At 44.4% G+C, this 19,471-nt stretch overlaps 1 protein-coding gene across 1 annotated transcript in view; it reads left to right on the top strand.

Moving 5' to 3' along the window:
* Positions 1–1,222: 1,222 nt before the first annotated feature.
* Positions 1,223–19,471, top strand: part of LOC115462798 (long-chain-fatty-acid--CoA ligase ACSBG2-like) — a 134,560-nt gene continuing 116,311 nt past the window's right edge. The window contains exon 1 of the mRNA XM_030192810.1: positions 1,223–1,489. The gene's annotated coding sequence lies outside the window, so the exon portion shown is untranslated. The remainder of the gene's footprint in view (positions 1,490–19,471) is intronic.

The raw sequence follows: 19,471 nt of genomic DNA, 5'->3' as shown, positions 1-19,471 counted from the left end.
AAAATGTTGGATTGCTTTAAACACTGCAAGTAATATTTGTAAAGAATGTTATAGACATCGCAAATGCTTTGGAGGTCCTTCATATGAATATGTTATAAGTATGTCTGTGTTTCAGGTAAGTCTCATTGACGCAGATTTTAGAGAATGAGTGAGACGTTGAGAGACCGGTCTGGCACAGTCAGAGTCTCATGCGCTGAATAAGTTAGACTGGCGCAGGGGGGTCGTCGTTGGCGTTTGAGCTATAAACCTAGTTCCCAGAAGAGACAAGCTTCTAATTGAATGAGGTGCCAGACACCGAAATGGAGTAACTGCTGTTCCAGTCTTCTTCCCCCCAGTGTTGCATGCCACGGCTTCGGCTCCAGTCCTGTTGTTCCAGTCTTGTTGCATGCCAAGTGCTGTATCACAAAAAGTTCTCTTGGTGTGGCCAGCAATGATACAATCTGATAAAAGAAATTCAGTTTGATTCAACAATCAAATTCAGCTAGAATATAACTTTCTTTTTGTAAATCTAAATATTCCCAATAATTACAGCAGTTTCAGCAGTGTAAAATGCAAATTTAAAACCAGTTGGGAGACTAAGGCTGTTGTTTTTTTTTTTTACCTAGGACTGGCAGAACCTGTCCAGAAGTGAATGCTACTGCAAGAGTTAGCAGGGTGTAGGACAAGAAGCAGTTAGAAAAACCTATCTTCTCTTCTATCAGAGCTAGGCAGGAAGGGAAAGAGAGGTTTTTTTTTGTTGTTGTTGTTTTTGTCGGGGGAGGGCAGGTTAGAAGACAGAAGTACACCACAATACAGATTCACAGGACAAATTAATTAAGCAATAAATTCAAGAGAATCGATATAACAGGTAGCTAAACCTGTAGCCATAAAGTTGAGAAATTAGAATAAAATAATCAGAAATCAATTAGCAGTATTTTGGTTCAGGTCCAGCACATGGAATGCTACAAAGTGGTCTGTGTTTCCCTAGTCCAACCCCCATCCTGCTGTGCAGTGATTACAGTAAGTCAGCCAAGTGCTGTATCACAAAAGGTTCTCTAGGTTTGGCCAGCAATGATACATTCTGATATAAAACAAATTCAGTTTGATTCAGCAATCAAATTCAGCTAGAATATATATTTTCCTTTTGTAAATCTAAATATTACCAATAATCATAGCAATTTCACCAATGTAAAAAAATGCAAATTTAGAACCAGTTGGGAGACTAAGTCTGTTTTTTTTTTTTTAAACCTAGGACTGGCAGAACCTGTCCAGAAAGGAATGCTACTGCAAGAGTTAGCAGGGTGTAGGACAAGAAGCAGTTAGAAAAACCTATCCTCTCTTCTATCAGAACTAGACAGGAAGGGGAAAAGAAGGGTTTTTTGTTGGTTTTGTCTTTTTTGGTACTCTTTTTCTCCTTAGGAGAGCCTCTACCTGCTGGGGTTCAGAATTACCAGTCCTTGCCAGAAGAGGTGCTGTGGGAAGACTTCCAGAGACTGAGAGATCTTCCCTGGTAAGAATTTGCAAGGAAATTGTTTTTAAACTTGGGAGAAGGTAGACTTAGAAGTTACTCTGTTCATTTAGCAAAGGAGTTTAAGAAATAGTATTTCTTAGCATATAAAGTCTCTGTTACTGTTCCATAGGCTATCATTTAAGGGGGATATTTTACAGTTACTGTAGTATCAGTTTAAAGTACAGCTAATAGGCACCAAGAGCCTCAGTTTAGACTTTTTAACTTTAGCCATTTCAAAGACATCTCTATCAATACAAACAGAAAGGTGGGCTTATACTGCCCGATATTAAAATGAAAATGGCCGCTAAAACGGCACAGGCGGCTATCCGGTGCTGAATACCTATGGTTAGCAGCTTAAAGATAGCCGGTTATATCACAACCCTAACAACTGCTCCAGGGACCTGGGTATGACATTTGAGGGTGAAAATAAAAAGTTGTGAAACATCATTTTTTGTGGTGGGAGGGGGTTAGTGACCACTGGGGGAGTCAGGGGAGGTCATCCCCGATTCCCTCCAGTGGTCATCTGGTCATTTAGGGCACTTTTTGGGGCCTTATTCGTGAAAAAACAGGGTCCAGGAAAAGTGTCCTAAATTCTAGCTAAAAACGCATACTTTTTTCCCATTATCGGTGAAATGCGCCCATCTTTGTTCGGCAGATAACCACGCCCCAGTTCCGCCTTCGCCACACCTCTGACACGCCCCCATCAACTTTGTCCGCATCCGCGACGGAGTGCAGTTGAAAACGTCCAAAATTGGCTTTCGATTATACCGCTTTATTCGTTTTTGTGAGATAAACGTCCATCTCCCGATTTAGGTCGGAACTTGGGCGTTTTTCTCGTTCGATTATAAGCAGGTTAGTGAGGCTATAGGTTCTCATTGTAGGCCTTGTTGAAGAAGAATGTCTTCAGAGATTTTCAAAAGATAGTTGTTTCGTTGATTGTTTTCTGGTCTGTAGGTAGTGCATTCCATAACTGCGTGCTCATGTAAGAGAAGGTAGTGGCATGCATCAGCTTGTATTTAAGTCCTTTGCAGCTGGGGTAGTGCAAGTTGAGAAATTTGCGGGATGATCTTATGGCGTTTCTGGGAGGTAGGTCTACGACGTTTAGCATGTAGGTTGGGGCGTCTGCGTGAATGATTTTGTGTATGATCGTGCAGATCTTGAACGCAATGCGTTTCTTAAGTGGGAGCCAGTGAAGTTTCTCTCTTAAGGGTTTTGCACTTTCATATTTAGTTTTTCCAAATATGAGTCTGGCGGCCGTATTCTGGGCAGTTTGGAGTTTTTTGATTGTCTGTTCTTTGTATCCAGCGTAGAGTGCCGACAGGCAGAATGCTGGGAGCTCTTTTACACATTGAGGGGATTAATTCACAGAAGGCAATAAAGCTTGTGGGATCCATGGTGCACACACACTGAATGGAGAGAGCTAAGAATAAGGGAATTAAAACCTGCGCCCCATGAGTTTAGGGGAGGTGTGATTAATGGCATAGTTGGGAATTCACTATGGGGTTTGGTTCTGTGTTCACCTTTGGTGAATGGTCTTAGCTTCTATGTTCAAGATGGGAGACAGCCCTCTAGAGAAACCCCAATACTAGCATTTGCAGAGCCCTATTAAAATAAGTGTTGCCATACTGGGACATTTTGAAGGTCCATCAAGCCCAGTATCCTGTTTCCAACAGTGGCCAATCCAGGTCACAAGTACCTGGCAAGATCCCAGAACAGTAAAACAGATTTTATGCTGCTTATCCTAGAACTAAGCAGTGGAACTAAGCACCTCTTTAACATTGCTTTTGACTCGTAACCACTTGTAACCTCTCGCCTCCACCTACCCTCCTCTCTTTCTTCCCGTTCACATTAATTGATTTGATTTGCTTACTTTATTTATTTTTTGTCTATTAGATTGTAAGCTCTTTGAGCAGGGACTGTCTTTCTTCTATGTTTGTGCAGCGCTGCGTATGCCTTGTAGTGCTATAGAAATGCTAAATAGTAGTAGTAGATTTTCCCCAATAATGGCTTATGGACTTTTCTTTAGGAAAGGATCCAAACCTTTTTTTTAAACCCTGCTAAGCTAACTGCTTTTTACCACATTCCCGCTATATCTTTCCTAATAATTCCTAACATTCTGTTTGCTTTCTTAGCCGCCATCTCCGCACACTGAGCAGAGGGTTTGAACGTATCAACGATGATGGATAGGATGGATAAGGGACACAGAGGTTCTATTTCTCTGGTATTGCTGTATGTAGTCTAACTTCTTGAGGTTCCCAGTTCAGATGTTTTGCCTTGATGTGTGGTCCCTTGTTTTAGGGGCTGTCTGTGTTTTCAGCAAGTGAGCAAAATGCGATTTTCTGCTAGCTTGTAGTTTCTGTTCGGTATTCTGCTAGTGTTTCGTTTCCGTATAGGGATCTCTAGCAGACTGGCTTGTTCTAATAGTCCAGCAGGAAGTATATTGGTATTCTAGGGTGCTGCTTCCTTTTAAGTGGGGTGGTTATTATTTGAGTCTTGGACATTAGTGGAGGTGCTTTATGGGTCACATGTCCACTTACCCACAAAAGTGCCACAGGGCACCTAAGCGTATCCTGTAACCCTGCACCTAACTTACATAGCACATAAATACAATGACTTGCAGGAATACTCTTGTGCTAGTCCACCTGAAGGTCACTGCCTCCCTTGCCTTTCTGGCTACCAGCACCTCCCAGTCAGTGCTAGCAGTCAATGCAGGCCTCACCCAGCCTACCATCTCCAACTGCCTTGCCCAGATACTCGATGCCTTCCTCACCCACACCTCACTACCGCCCAGGCACTGCACAACAACATGGCTCAGTTCTGTACCATAGACTGCTTCCTCTCGGTCATAGGCGTCATCGACTGTACACGCATTGCACTTATACCACACACACACACACACACACACACACACCCCCCCCGGGCACACGAGGAGACCTACAGAAATAGAAAATCATTTCATTCCATCAACATCATTTGATATTCTGGAATACCTTGAAGCCTCTCTGTTTAAGCAATTTCTCACGGATGATTATAATTAATTTAAACCCCTAATTGTACATTCTAATTGTTGTTATACGTGGATGACTATAAATTGTTACCTCTTTTGCGTCTAGCATTTTCCATATTACATATTGTAATTGCACAATCCTCATTTATTTTGTTATTACTATTTAAAGTATACTATCCTGCACCACACTTTGTACTGTTAATCACAATAAGTTGTTAGCAACATTGTTCAGATTGGATGGACCGTACAGGTCTTCATCTGCCGTCATTTACTATGTTACTATGAACCTGATCTATTGGGATAATGTGGGATATATATGAAATAATTAAATAAACATGCAGGTCATGTGTGATACCCAGCGGGAGATTGTGAATGTATGTGCCTGCTACCCAGATCCTACCCAAAAAGCCTACATCCTTCAGCATTCAAGAATCTACCACAGCTTTGACCAAGGGGAGATCACCAGCAGCTGTCTCCTAGGTAAGCAGTACAAGGATTCCCAAACTCCATACCCCTTCCTCCATCGTAATGTTCAATACACTCCCTCCCTCTAGATGCCCCCACAACTCCCAACCATTTCTCCACCTCCACAAGGTCACCATACCAGCCAATGTACACCCATGTGTCTGATTCTGCTTCCCCCCACAGGTGACAGAGGATACCCTCAGCGAATCTGGCTCATGGCTCACATAGTCCACCCTCAAAATGAGGCAGAGGAGGAGTACAATAAGAGGTATATGAGCACCCGCACCACCACAGAACACACCTTTAGCCAGCTCAAGAATCCCTTCAGATGTCTGGACCGTTCCAGAGGGGAGCTCCTCCAGCCCTGAAAAGGTGGTCAAAATATTTGTGGCCTGCTGCATGTTGCACAGCCTGGATCTCCAAAGAAGACAGACCCTGCCAAAGTTGGAACAGCAACCACAGAAGCAGCCTCCAGATCCAGAGGATGAGGAGCCCCCCTCCCCCCAGAGCTGGATCAGGGAGCGCACCAGGAATCCATGCCAGACAAAGACCCATTCTGACAAATTTTCAGTACAGTTAAGTGTACAACTTATTTGTGTGCAAGACCTCTAACATCACCCACCACTACCACCCCCACCTCTCAGCACACACCCCCACCCCTTCCCTCTCCCCCCAGCACATACCACCACAGCATGGCAATTAGGTGGCTTACAGCCTTATTTCCCCCTTCCCATCCACTCTGGGATTCACCTCTCCTACCCTGACCCCCAGCTGCTGGTGATGGCCCGGGCCTTGAAGGAGCAGAAAGTTTGTCAGAATCCACCCCTGCTGGGCTACCACTGTCCTCACAGTCATCACTCCATCCTATTGCCTCTGCCAAACCCTGAAAATCTGGCCACCCGATTGGCTGGGTGTCAGATCTGCTACTGTGCCCAGCACCCAACAAGGGAGGGTGTGCTGCCCCTGAGGGACCTGTCCTCTCAGTTGCCCCACTGGCCTGGGATGCTGTGGATCCCGTCCTTGGACTTTTGAGGGTGGTTGCGGCTCAGCAGCTGAGGTGGTTGCTGAAAGGTTTGGCTGGACTGGTGGCACTAGCGGCTGGCGTGGGGGGTGTTGCTGTAGTACTGGTGACCTCACCAGTTCCGGATGGAGGCTCAGGTGCTTGACAAAGGCCGCTGCGTAATCCTGGAGATCCCGCCGGTTCCCCAGAAGCTGTTGGCCATCCACAGTACCTGCTGCCTGTGGCGATAGGGTCCTCTATGGGCTGGCTGTGGCTCTTTGGGGAGGGGGGTGTTGCACCACTAATTGCTCCTGCTTTTCATCCCCTGCAGGCTGCTCCTCCCTGGTTTCCACTCCCACAGTGCCCTCCTGTGAGACCTCAGCTGCCAACTATTCATCCTCCTCCTCCTGATGTGGCTGCCCTGCCTGCTGGCTCCAAGCTCTCTATCAGACTCCGTGTCTCTTGCATAGGGAAAGTAGAGGAAATGTGTCTGTTGCACTAGCTAACCTGGCAGTCTGCTGCAGCCTTCCTGAACATACTCCTCCATGTGCAGTTCTATACCACAGCTGATGAGGAATAGCATTGTCAGGCAACCCAAAGATCTATGCTGGGCTTGATGGACCTTTGGTCTTTCCCAGTATGGCAATACTTATGTACTATGCCTCTACATTCAACACGGCAGGAGCCAAGGGCTATAGTGCTCTGTGAACCTCAGAGGCCACGGTGCCACACAGTCAGGTGGTACAGAAGGAAAGACTGTGGAAGGGATGTAGAGGACACAGTGAGAGGAACACAGAGGTGTGGAAAGCAGAAATTGAGAGAAGGGTTGGTGATGGGCCTAGGCGGAGTGGAGTGATCTGGTGCGAAGGAAGATTACTTGTTGCACAAGTGCTGCAGACACAGCCTCAGGTTGTTACTACTACTTATCATTTCTATAGTGCTACTGGACATACGCAGTGCTGTACACTTGAACATGAAGAGACAGTCCCTGCTCGACAGAGCTTACAATCTAATTAGGACAAACAGGATAAATAAGAGATAAAGACAAACAGGTTGTTACACCCAAAAGGAATGGGTACGGACAGGAGGAGCTGTAAATATGTACATACGATAGGATTTATAAATTGAACTCTAGAAGATACACCATATACCTGAGCTTGGCTCTGGTTTGTTTGCATCTGATATCAAGTTGGATTACAAATTGAGTTTTAAGTGTGGAAGGATTTTGAACTGTCTATTGCAGAGAGTTGGACTAAAGTTCCTGTTTGTTTGCATAAAAACTTGGACTGGAATTTTTATCTTGGCAAGAGAGTGAAATTTACTTACTCCTGGACTAATAAAGAAAAGAGAATAAAAAGTAAAAGCCCTGGCTTAACACCCTTTGGCCTTCTAGATTTTTATTCAGCTCAATGAGTGTGAACAGACTGTTACTCAGGAACTGGTATGTGAGTAAAAATAACATTTTTTTGTGGCCCTGGTCTTGGGTACCCCTGACCTGTGAGAAGCTAGCTGGTGCCCAGACTATATGATGAAACCAGGGTTAAATAATATGAAACATTCCAATGCCAACCAGGCTATCACCACTGAGGGACAGCACTTAACAAAACCAATGATTTTATGGTGAGAACACTAAAAGGAAACTAAGACAATCCAGGAACATAAGACCTTTGAATTCAAAATGATTACATATTTTGACACCCACCAGGCGGGTGGGTTCTCAATCCCATTATAAATCATAAAATTATTCTGCTTTGTCACTCTTTTATCAGCCATCCATCTCTCCCTGTCTCTCACCTAACCTAACCCACCCCATCCTCTTCCTGTGAGACTGTCATTGCAATGCTTTTGTACTTCACATATATTCTGATATTTTTCAACATTTGCTCATTTCTGATCTGATTACCTTCGAACGGTAATCAAAAAGTGTATCATCTTATTTTTTTTGTTTGTTTGTTTTACAACTCAGACCCTGACTATCTCAGGTTTAACTATTTATTATTATTATTATTATTAGCATTTGTATAGCGCTACCAGACGCACCCAGCGCTGTATACCTGACACAGAGAGACAGTCCCTGCTCAATAGAGCTTACAATCTAAAATAATACAGACAGACAAGACAATTAAGGGCGAGGGAAGTACTGGGTTTGAGCTGGGACTTAATTGTTGTGGTCCTTTTAATTATATTATAGGAAAAGCTAATTAAATTCCCTATCTACTGAGGTCTATTCTGTATACTGGCTCTTCACTAAAGAGCTGTGTAATTTGATACAAGGGCAACAACCATCCCAGCATCCACACAGACTATTCCAGCTACTTAAACCAGGATTTTCAATTACAGGGCTGTCACATTCACCACCGTGGTCAGCAGGGGTGTAGCCAGACAATACATTTTGGGTGGGCCTGGGCAAGAAGTGGGTGGGCACCAAGTGTTCTCCCCCCCCCCCCCCCCCCCCCCCCCACCAAAAAAATATGTCAGCTGGCAGGAAAATGCTTCTTTCCACTTTGGGAGTCTGAAGCAGGCATGCACTGAAAACTACTACTATTTAACATTTCTAGAGCGCTACAAAGTGTACGCAGCGCTGTACAAACACAGAAGAAAGACAGTCCCTGCTCAAAGAGCTTACAATCTAATAGACAAAAAGTAAAGCATTTAAATTTAAAATATTTAAGCAGTCAAGCACAAGAGAACAGTCACAGAAGGACAGAAGATGTTGAAGGGTGGTCAGTGTGATTAGGTGTAACTCTGGTTGGAGTAGTGGGAGAAGGTGATAGAAGAATAGAAATGGGTGAGGTAAAGTAATGAGTGGGTTGATAGGGAGGTTATATAAGACATGTCACTCTAGGGGTGGGTGGGTAGAGGGGTAGGGTGGGTGGAAGCAGGAGAAGGTATTCTCCGCAGCCTATCTGTGAGACGGAAAACGCTCTCCGAAGCTGCCGCCACAAGCCGCCAGCCCTCTCTCCCTGAAAGAGATCCAAGCCACACCCACGAAGTTCAAACTGTCAGTGGGGAGGGTGAGGGGAGGAAACGGCAGTGCTTGATGAAAAAGAGAGCTCAGTTTGATAGGAGATATACTATAGGATGTCATTCTGAGGCCAGGCTAAGTCTAAAGCAGGAGAAGGTATTCTCTGCAGCCTATCTGTGAGATGGAAAATGCTCTCTGAAGCTGCTGCTATAAGTTGTTAGTTTTCTCTCCCTGAAAGAGATCCAAGCCACACCCACGAAGTTCAAACTGTCAGTGGGGAGGGTGAGGGGAGGAAATGGCAGTGCTTGATGAAAAAGAGAGCTCAGTTTGATAGGAGATATACTATAGGATGTCATTCTGAGGCCAGGCTAAGTCTAAAGCAGGAGAAGGTATTCTCTGCAGCCTATCTGTGAGATGGAAAATGCTCTCTGAAGCTGCTGCTATAAGTTGTTAGTTTTCTCTCCCTGAAAGAGATCCAAGCCACATGCGCAGGTGCCAGTATCATGGAGAGTAGCATTTTCATTGCCATCAGGGGGAATTCTTAACGTGGCAGAGCTTGGGATCCCCACCAGCTACCACTAAACGTGTGCTACTGTTGGGTGGGCCTGAGCCCTAAGTGGGTGGGCCCTGGCCCACCCAGGCCCACCTGTGGCTAAGCCACTGGTGGTCAGTGTTTTCAAGTCTCAGCTGACTCCTTTACAGACGGGCTTAGGGGTCATGCAGTGGAAAGGCTCAATCACTTTTAGGCCTGAAGCCTTGTTTTTAAGGAGTACATAAGTATTGCCATACTGGGACAGACCAAAGGTCCATCAAGCCCAGCATCCTGTTTCCAACAGTGGTCAATCCAGGTCACAAATACCTGGCAAGATCCCAAAACAGTACAATACATTTTAGGCTGCTTATCCTAGTGGTGTGAAAAAGTCCTTCATCACCTGTTCAGAAAAAAAATCATGTTTTCGTTTATTTATCTTTCTAAAGTCTGCACCCTGATCATGGCTGGACAGATTGGAAGGGTTAGAGCAGGGCTTTGATGACAGATTCATAAGTCTGTCATAAGTAGGTAAGTGTTGCCATACTGGGTGCAGGCCAAAGGTCCGTCAAGCACAGCATCCTGTTTCCAACAGTGGCCAATCCAGGTCACAAATACCTGGCAAGATCCCAAAAAACTACAAAACATTTTATACTATTGTAAGCTCTTTTGAGCAGGGACTGTCTTTTCTTCATGTTAATTGTGAAGCGCTGCGTACGACTGGCAGCGCTACAGAAATGATTTATAGTAGTAGTAGTAGTAGTATACTGCTTATCCCAGAAATAGTGGATTTTCCCCAAGTCCATTTAATAATGTACATAAGTATTGCCATACTGGGACAGACCAAAGGTCCATCAAGCCCAGCATCCTGTTTCCAACAGTGGCCAATCCAGGTCACAAATACCTGGCAAGATCCCAAAAAAGTACCTTGATGCAAAATCATTTGTATGCAATACCACAATGTATTCCTCTTTACCATGTATGTATACAACTAAATGTTATTACCATAGGAGCCAACTTTTCAAAATTATTGGGGGTGCTAAGCCCAATGAAAATAACCCCTCCCTGGACACATACAAAAAATTTCCTCAATATTGGGGGTGCTCAAGCACCCACAGCATCCACAGAGTCGGCTCCAATGGTTATTACCATTTGAAATTCTGAACCCGGAAATGGGGATCGCCATCACAGCATAATGTAAGCCACATTGAGCCTGCAAATAGGTGGGAAAATGTGGGATACAAATGCTACAAATAAATAAATAAATAAATAAAAATGCTGCTTATCCCAGAAATAGTGGATTTTCCCCAAGGTCATTTAATAACGGTCTATGGACTTTTCCTTTAGGAAGCCGTCCAAACCTTTTTTAAACCCCGCTAACTCTCCCAGTAGCTGTCTTTTAACACCTGATGCCTTAAAGCATGTTGCACAATTAGCCTCAATCACCACACTACTACTACTACTATTTAGCATATGGTCTGTGTCCTGAAAAAGACAGGTACAAATCAAGGTAAGGTATACACATGAGTTTATCGTGGGCAGACTAGATGGACCGTGCAGGTCTTTTTCTGCCGTCATCTACTATGTTACTATGTTACTATGTTATAGCGCTACAAGGCGTACGCAGCGCTGCACAAACATAGAAGAACGACAGCCCCTGCTCAAAGAGCTTACAATCTAATAGACAAAAAATAAAGTAAGCAAATCAAATCAATTAATGTGCACAGGAAGGAGGAGAGGAGGGTAGGTGGAGGCGAGTGGTTACAGCACTTACAGCACTGTTTCAGTTTAAAGTAAAGAGGTGTGGTAGCTAATCAAGAAATGTATTAAGTTATGTCCAATAAATAAGGTATGATCTTATTTTCTTTTCCATGTTTTATTTTGTTTGATTTCTATTGATAAAGTTTAAAGTAAAAATGAGAGGGGGTTGAGTGGTTGCCAAATTTATTGTGAACCTGTTAGACAGCAGTGACACAGTGGTTATCACGAGACTACAATTTTTGAGGCAAGTCTGTGTTATCTGACTGAGCTGAATAAGGGGGGGAGAGGGGTTGCCAAATTTATTGTGAACCTGTTAGACAGCAGTGACACAGTGGTTATCACGAGACTACAATTTTTGAGGCAAGTCTGTGTCATCTGACTGAGCTGAATAAGGGGGGGAGAGGGGTTGCCAAATTTATTGTGAACCTGTTAGACAGCAGTGACACAGTGGTTATCACGAGACTACAATTTTTGAGGCAAGTCTGTGTCATCTCACTGAGCTGAATAAGGGGGGGAGAGGGGTTGCCAAATTTATTGTGAACCTGTTAGACAGCAGTGACACAGTGGTTATCACGAGACTACAATTTTTGAGGCAAGTCTGTGTCATCTGACTGAGCTGAATAAGGGGGGGAGAGGGGTTGCCAAATTTATTGTGAACCTGTTAGACAGCAGTGACACAGTGGTTATCACGAGACTACAATTTTTGAGGCAAGTCTGTGTCATCTGACTGAGCTGAATAAGGGGGGGAGTGGGGTTGCCAAATTTATTGTGAACCTGTTAGACAGCAGTGACACAGTGGTTATCACAAGACTACAATTTTTGAGGCAAGTCTGTGTCATCTGACTGAGCTGAATAAGGGGGGGAGAGGGGTTGCCAAATTTATTGTGAACCTGTTAGACAGCAGTGACACAGTGGTTATCACAAGACTACAATTTTTGAGGCAAGTCTGTGTCATCTGACTGAGCTGAATAAGGGGGGGAGAGGGGTTGCCAAATTTATTGTGAACCTGTTAGACAGCAGTGACACAGTGGTTATCACGAGACTACAATTTTTGAGGCAAGTCTGTGTCATCTGACTGAGCTGAATAAGGGGGGGAGTGGGGTTGCCAAATTTATTGTGAACCTGTTAGACAGCAGTGACACAGTGGTTATCACAAGACTACAATTTTTGAGGCAAGTCTGTGTCATCTGACTGAGCTGAATAAGGGGGGGAGTGGGGTTGCCAAATTTATTGTGAACCTGTTAGACAGCAGTGACACAGTGGTTATCACAAGACTACAATTTTTGAGGCAAGTCTGTGTCATCTGACTGAGCTGAATAAGGGGGGCAGAGGGGTTGCCAAATTTATTGTGAACCTGTTAGACAACAGTGACACAGTGGTTATCACGAGACTACAATTTTTGAGGCAAGTCTGTGTCATCTCACTGAGCTGAATAAGGGGGGGAGAGGGGTTGCCAAATTTATTGTGAACCTGTTAGACAGCAGTGACACAGTGGTTATCACAAGACTGCAATTTTTGAGGCAAGTCTGTGTCATCTGACTGAGCTGATTAAGGGGGGGAGAGGGGTTGCCAAATTTATTGTGAACCTGTTAGACAGCAGTGATACAGTGGTTATCACGAGACTACAATTTTTGAGGCAAGTCTGTGTCATCTGACTGAGCTGAATAAGGGGGGGAGAGGGGTTGCCAAATTTATTGTGAACCTGTTAGACAACAGTGACACAGTGGTTATCACGAGACTACAATTTTTGAGGCAAGTCTGTGTCATCTGACTGAGCTGAATAAGGGGGGGGAGAGGGGTTGCCAAATTTATTGTGAACCTGTTAGACAGCAGTGATACAGTGGTTATCACGAGACTACAATTTTTGAGGCAAGTCTGTGTCATCTGACTGAGCTGAATAAGGGGTGGGAGAGGGGTTGCCAAGTTTATTGTGAACCTGTTAGACAGCAGTGACACAGTGGTTATCACGAGACTACAATTTTTGAGGCAAGTCTGTGTCATCTGACTGAGCTGAATAAGGGGGAGAGAGGGGTTGCTAAATTTATTGTGAACCTGTTAGACAGCAGTGACACAGTGGTTATCACGAGACTACAATTTTTGAGGCAAGTCTGTGTCATCTGACTGAGCTGAATAAGGGGGGGGGGAGAGGGGTTGCCAAATTTATTGTGAACCTGTTAGACAGCAGTGATACAGTGGTTATCACGAGACTACAATTTTTGAGGCAAGTCTGTGTCATCTGACTGAGCTGAATAAGGGGGGGAGAGGGGTTGCCAAATTTATTGTGAACCTGTTAGACAACAGTGACACAGTGGTTATCACGAGACTACAATTTTTGAGGCAAGTCTGTGTCATCTGACTGAGCTGAATAAGGGGGGGGAGAGGGGTTGCCAAATTTATTGTGAACCTGTTAGACAGCAGTGATACAGTGGTTATCACGAGACTACAATTTTTGAGGCAAGTCTGTGTCATCTGACTGAGCTGAATAAGGGGGGGAGAGGGGTTGCCAAATTTATTGTGAACCTGTTAGACAGCAGTGACACAGTGGTTATCACAAGACTACAATTTTTGAGGCAAGTCTGTGTCATCTGACTGAGCTGAATAAGGGGGAGAGAGGGGTTGCTAAATTTATTGTGAACCTGTTAGACAGCAGTGATACAGTGGTTATCACAAGACTGCAATTTTTGAGGCAAGTCTGTGTCATCTGACTGAGCTGATTAAGGGGGGGAGAGGGGTTGCCAAATTTATTGTGAACCTGTTAGACAGCAGTGATACAGTGGTTATCACGAGACTACAATTTTTGAGGCAAGTCTGTGTCATCTGACTGAGCTGAATAAGGGGGGGAGAGGGGTTGCCAAATTTATTGTGAACCTGTTAGACAACAGTGACACAGTGGTTATCACGAGACTACAATTTTTGAGGCAAGTCTGTGTCATCTGACTGAGCTGAATAAGGGGGGGGAGAGGGGTTGCCAAATTTATTGTGAACCTGTTAGACAGCAGTGATACAGTGGTTATCACGAGACTACAATTTTTGAGGCAAGTCTGTGTCATCTGACTGAGCTGAATAAGGGGGGGGGAGAGGGGTTGCCAAATTTATTGTGAACCTGTTAGACAGCAGTGATACAGTGGTTATCACGAGACTACAATTTTTGAGGCAAGTCTGTGTCATCTGACTGAGCTGAATAAGGGGGGGGAGAGGGGTTGCCAAATTTATTGTGAACCTGTTAGACAGCAGTGATACAGTGGTTATCACGAGACTACAATTTTTGAGGCAAGTCTGTGTCATCTGACTGAGCTGAATAAGGGGGGGGGAGAGGGGTTGCCAAATTTATTGTGAACCTGTTAGACAGCAGTGATACAGTGGTTATCACGAGACTACAATTTTTGAGGCAAGTCTGTGTCATCTGACTGAGCTGAATAAGGGGGGGGAGAGGGGTTGCCAAGTTTATTGTGAACCTGTTAGACAGCAGTGACACAGTGGTTATCACGAGACTACAATTTTTGAGGCAAGTCTGTGTCATCTGACTGAGCTGAATAAGGGGGAGAGAGGGGTTGCTAAATTTATTGTGAACCTGTTAGACAGCAGTGACACAGTGGTTATCACGAGACTACAATTTTTGAGGCAAGTCTGTGTCATCTGACTGAGCTGAATAAGGGGGGGAGTGGGGTTGCCAAATTTATTGTGAACCTGTTAGACAGCAGTGACACAGTGGTTATCACAAGACTACAATTTTTGAGGCAAGTCTGTGTCATCTGACTGAGCTGAATAAGGGGGGGAGAGGGGTTGCCAAATTTATTGTGAACCTGTTAGACAGCAGTGACACAGTGGTTATCACAAGACTGCAATTTTTGAGGCAAGTCTGTGTCATCTGACTGAGCTGATTAAGGGGGGGAGAGGGGTTGCCAAATTTATTGTGAACCTGTTAGACAGCAGTGATACAGTGGTTATCACGAGACTACAATTTTTGAGGCAAGTCTGTGTCATCTGACTGAGCTGAATAAGGGGGGGAGAGGGGTTGCCAAATTTATTGTGAACCTGTTAGACAACAGTGACACAGTGGTTATCACGAGACTACAATTTTTGAGGCAAGTCTGTGTCATCTGACTGAGCTGAATAAGGGGGGGGAGAGGGGTTGCCAAATTTATTGTGAACCTGTTAGACAGCAGTGATACAGTGGTTATCACGAGACTACAATTTTTGAGGCAAGTCTGTGTCATCTGACTGAGCTGAATAAGGGGTGGGAGAGGGGTTGCCAAGTTTATTGTGAACCTGTTAGACAGCAGTGACACAGTGGTTATCACGAGACTACAATTTTTGAGGCAAGTCTGTGTCATCTGACTGAGCTGAATAAGGGGGAGAGAGGGGTTGCTAAATTTATTGTGAACCTGTTAGACAGCAGTGACACAGTGGTTATCACGAGACTACAATTTTTGAGGCAAGTCTGTGTCATCTGACTGAGCTGAATAAGGGGGGGGGGAGAGGGGTTGCCAAATTTATTGTGAACCTGTTAGACAGCAGTGATACAGTGGTTATCACGAGACTACAATTTTTGAGGCAAGTCTGTGTCATCTGACTGAGCTGAATAAGGGGGGCAGAGGGGTTGCCAAATTTATTGTGAACCTGTTAGACAACAGTGACACAGTGGTTATCACGAGACTACAATTTTTGAGGCAAGTCTGTGTCATCTGACTGAGCTGAATAAGGGGGGGGGAGAGGGGTTGCCAAATTTATTGTGAACCTGTTAGACAGCAGTGATACAGTGGTTATCACGAGACTACAATTTTTGAGGCAAGTCTGTGTCATCTGACTGAGCTGAATAAGGGGGGGAGAGGGGTTGCCAAATTTATTGTGAACCTGTTAGACAGCAGTGACACAGTGGTTATCACAAGACTACAATTTTTGAGGCAAGTCTGTGTCATCTGACTGAGCTGAACAACTGCCCTTCCTCAGGCTCTGAAGGTCAGAGCTATTTCTGAGCAACTAACTGCCATCCAAGCCGTTGCCAGGGTGACGGAGACTCCCATGACATCAGAGCATCCGCCCACGAGCCTGAGCACCAATCAGAATCACGCACTCCAGCACATTCTCAAAACCTGCATGCAAGCGGCTCCATTCTGCAACCTCAGGTCTCCATTTTGAAAGTGTACAATAATCCCATTGAAACGAATGGGAAAATAAGCTTTTAAGTGAAATGCCACAAAAACCATTACCGACCTTAATAAAAACTATATCAGCATCCCGTTTTATTGCGCATCAACTACACACTTTTTTTCCAAATCTAAAACACACCGCATAGGACGTTACCAAATTTCTTCACAAAAAAAAATACCCTAAATCCACCCAAAACCCCCCAATGTCACGCTTAAAAATTAAAACATGACGTCAGCCACGAGCACAATTGATGGGAGCCTGAAACACGCACCTGAAGGCCCCAAGACCTGTCTGCTTTTAAAACAGTCACAAAAACAACTAAAATATTTCTTTTCAATCACCCCCTTTCACTATCCTCCTCTTCCAGTCATCTCTTCTCATCGCCATTCACTATTTACCTCTCCCTCCACTCCATTTCTTCATTTTGCGCTATCCTTCACCTCTTCTTATCTTTTATTTTTCTCCCCCCAGCCCATCTCTTCATATCTGACCACAATATTTTCCTTCCCAGGCTGCAATCTTCCTCTTTTTATCCATTGTCTACCTATTGGCTTTCCATTTTCTACTACTACTACTTGACGTAGTAGTAGTAGTCCCTGCTCAAAGGAGCTTACAATCTAAAGGACAAATGTAAAGTCAGTCAAATAGGGGCAGTCTAGATTTCCTGAAAGGTATAAAGGTTAGGTTACTCTTTCTAGCCCATCTGCCCCCCTCTCTACATTTCTCCAGGGTTGCCATATAAAAAAAAAAATTCCCACACAAAACAGCCCAAAACCCGCCCAAAAACCGCACACACCCACCCCCGACGTCATCACCCCTGCCCCTTCCGTCATCAACCCCACCCCCGCCGTCATCAACCCCGCCCCTTCCGTCATCACCCCCGCCGTCATCAGCCCCACCCCTTCCGTCATCAACCCCGCCCCCACCATCATCGCCCCGCCCAAAATGTCGGCAAACCCCGCCCAAAACGTCACAAACCCCACCTCTGTCGTCATTAGCCCCACCCCCCCGCCGGCCAAAAAACCGCCCCAAAACCCGCACAAAAAAAACCCAAAACCAGCCCAAAAAACCGCAACCCGCCGCGTGCAAAAGTTTCCCGTGGCAGGTTGCGGAAAACCGCCCATCTGCATTTCTCCTCTAAATGTCTACTTCTGGGCGTGTCTACAGTGACGTCAGACGCCTTCAGCTTAAAACCAGGAACCTTGCACTGCTTCTTTGCCTCGGCTACGACCTTATTGGTTGCGCTGGTGCGTTCTCTTCTGTACTTGCTGCCTAGCCAGACCTCTGCAAACAAAAACAAAAAAAGATGATTGAAGGGGGATATGATTGAGGTCCTGAGTGGTGTAGAACGGGTAAAACTGAATCGATTTTTCACTCTTTCAAAAAGTAGAAAGACCAAGGGACACTCAATGAAATTAAAGGAAATACTTTTAAAATGAATAGAATATTATTTCAATCGAAGAATAGTTCAGCTCTGGAACTCATTGCCAGACAGCAGTTAGCATATCTGGATTTTAAAAAAGGTTTGGGCATGTCCTGGAAGAACAGCCCATAGTCTGTTGAGACGGACATTGGGGAAGCCACTGCTTGCCCTGGGATCGGTAGCATTGAATGTTGCTATTTAAGTTTCTGCCAGGTACTTGTGACCTGGATTGGCCATTATTGGAAGCAGGAGTGTTCTATAAACTGTGCCTAGATTTACGCATGGTTTCTAAAATACACCTGGGTGGAAATTTTTGCATTGCGGATTTTTCTGATGCTATATATAGAATCTAGTCCATGGCACCCAAAAAACTGGCACCGAATGATACCTGTGTAAACGATATTCTATAAGCTGTGCTTTACAGATTACACGCTTAAGCGCAGAATCACAGGTAAATTTAGGCACAGCCATTTCCACCAACAAAAACCTTGGTACAAATCCTCGTGTCTACATTTACGCGCAAAGAACCATTATGCTGTGATTATACGTGAAACTCAAAATCAACCCCCCCCCCTGCCGTTCCACCCCATGAGCGAGCCTCCTTTTTTGGATTGTGCATAAATTGGCATGTGCATTGGCTCCAATTAGATCTAATTAGTGCCAATAATTGCTTCTTAAAAAGCCAATAATTAACACTAATTGGCTCATTATTTAATTAAATTATGCTCACAAATCGGGAATGCACCTAAATTTGCATACACAATTGTTGGCGACCTTTATAGAATCAGGGGGATATTGTTTGTACATTAGATTTCAAAAATTTCTAACTTGTTGGAGAACAGACTGGGGGTGGGGGGGATATGATAGATGTCTACAAAATTCTGGGTGGAGTGGAATGGGTAAGTGTGAATCAATTATTTACTCTTTTAAAAAGTATAAAGTCTAGGGAACATGCCAAAAAGTTGCATAGTAGTACATTTAAAATAAATACAAGAATTTTTTTTTTTACTCCACACACAGAGGCCCATTTACAGCCCAATGCGGGCTCACCGCTCGCTCTTCCGGGACTACTGCCGGCCCTTTTTCTTGCAGCTTGATAAAAGGACCCCATAGTTAAACTCTGGAACTCGTTGCTGGAAGATGTGATAAAAGCAGTTAAGTTAAAGCCCATAAACCATTGTTAAGGTAAACCCGGGAAAAGCCACTGCTTTTCCCTGGGATTGGTAACATGGATTCTTGCTACATCTGGGAGTTCTGCCAGGTACTTGTGATATGGCTTGGCCACTGTTGGAAGCAAGACAGACCTTTGAGCTAATTAAAAGGTCAAGGATTTGATACACCGCCTTTCTATGGGTACAGCCAAAGTAGTTTATACATATTAATTGCAGGTACTTTCTCTGTTCCCAGTGGGCTCATAATCTTTGAGCTAATTAAGGGGTTGGTTTCTTGGTTGATAGAGTTTGTTTATTTGATTTCCTTTTCTGATCCTTACTTTCAGTGGTATGATATTGCACTTTGATAACTGCAAAAATCAAGAAACATGAAATATAGATCAAAATGAATAAAAGTGCATCCCATAAAGGAAAGCAAATTATTTATAACCCCTTTATGTATGTGTGTCTGTTCTGTGTGTAACCTGGGTCTCACCCGTGCGCTAGCTCCGGCCCCATGGGCTGCTGAG

Source organism: Microcaecilia unicolor, chromosome 2 (assembly GCF_901765095.1).
Source record: "Microcaecilia unicolor chromosome 2, aMicUni1.1, whole genome shotgun sequence".
NCBI classification, from domain to species: domain Eukaryota; kingdom Metazoa; phylum Chordata; class Amphibia; order Gymnophiona; family Siphonopidae; genus Microcaecilia; species Microcaecilia unicolor.
The sequence above is the reverse complement of the archived record's forward strand: the minus strand, read 5'-3'. Positions and strand labels throughout refer to the sequence as shown.